Below are 1756 nucleotides of genomic sequence, written 5' to 3'. Positions count from 1 at the left end.
TAATAATAATATATATTATTTCATTTGTTTCAATTCAAATGACAATGATAAAATTTTAAGAGTCAACTAAATATTATTAATTTTTAAAAAAAGGTTGTACCTCTAATATATTTTGTAGTTAAAATATAATAAATGTAGTAGTTAAATTTCAAGAAGTATAAAAGGTTGAACAAAACAATTAGATACAAAACATATATTGAAAACACATGATAAATGAAAATCAGAAAACACATGAGATGAGGAAAAGTAAATGTGCCTAAATAAAAGTCTAACATTTCGGCTGAGAGATAAGTAATGGCTGGGTTAAATTGTCCAATAATTAAAGGTACAATTATAAAATAAGCAAGTACAACATTATTTAAGCATAAACATTATGCAAAAATAAAAAATACCCTTGGCAAGGAAACACACATGTCGTCAACACTTGTGTGCTTCCTAGTCTCTTGTATATAGTAGTAAAGTAATAGTAAATCCTAATGAATTTTATATATATATATAAATTTATATTATACATTGAATTTAGATAAATTCGATATTTGAATGTGACATCCTACTGATTGCATTTGCATGCATGTGCCTTTCTCTTATTGACATATTTTGTTTGTCCGAATAGGGTAAAGAGTTTTGATCGATTTTTACTATTTAAAAAAGAAGTAAATAAAACATGAAAAATGAGTCGAAAAATAATTTATAAAAGAAAAAAGAACAAAAATAGTCCCTTTTGTCTAGAATATGTTTAAAATGATCATTTAAATATAATTTTGAATAGTTTTGTCTATTATATTTATCAAAGTAAATGTTTTTTTATACTAATAAATCCTGATAGTTAGATTTAACGAGAATTACCATAAAACTTAACAAGAGCTCATATTTGGATGTACATTTCTTATATCCTTTTATTTACTATTTTAGTTTATTTATATTACAATTTTTTCTATTTTTGATTTATTACATTTCTAAAATTTGACGTACTATAATTATTTAACGAGTTTGTCAAAAATCTAATTTTAATCTATCATTTTTTATTTGGACCAAATAAATCCTCGTTATATGTATAGTACATATTTTATAAACATAATTTGTATTTAAATTGTAATATTTCAAACTTTAAACATATTTTAAATTTAGAATCTTGTTATTTTTAATAATCTATTTTATTTTTATTTGTCCCACGGGCCGGCCCTATCCATATTTCTCAAGCCCCACAAATCGACAAACTTATTCAGGCCGGGTTAAAAAGCCCTTTTCTTAAATGGGCTCCAAAAATCGTAGTCCAACCCTATCAAATCACGGGTTAGGCCAGGCCAGCCCAACGGGCCTAGCCCATATTGACGGCTCTAATCGCATGACCTCTAAATCAAGTATCCAAACTAGCCCAACCCAACTCGATTGAACCCGGTAACCAACTCTGGGTCTAAAACCGGCCGAGTTGTATCATATTAAACATCTCATCTAAACAATTTTAAGAAATTGCATCTATTTAACTTCCTTAATAGAGGATTGGATGGGGTGGGAGTTTGTGGGAGGGTGGGGTGTCACCACTCACATTGATTAGTATGTTATTTCAATTACTTTATGAATTTTTTTTTATAAGAGTTCTTAATGAAAACATTATATGATCTTTTTTTTTGTTTTTCGGCTAGTATTTGGTATCTATATCGAAACTTGACTAAATCTGGATTCACGTCGAAATAGATAAAACTCTCTCTAATAAAGATGATTCCGTCTCAAGAAGACTCCAACTCAAGATCTCTAA

The sequence above is a fragment of the Solanum tuberosum genome, unplaced genomic scaffold, assembly GCF_000226075.1.
Source record: "Solanum tuberosum cultivar DM 1-3 516 R44 unplaced genomic scaffold, SolTub_3.0 scf00155, whole genome shotgun sequence".
Taxonomy (NCBI): Eukaryota; Viridiplantae; Streptophyta; class Magnoliopsida; order Solanales; family Solanaceae; genus Solanum; species Solanum tuberosum.
The sequence above is the reverse complement of the archived record's forward strand: the minus strand, read 5'-3'. Positions refer to the sequence as shown.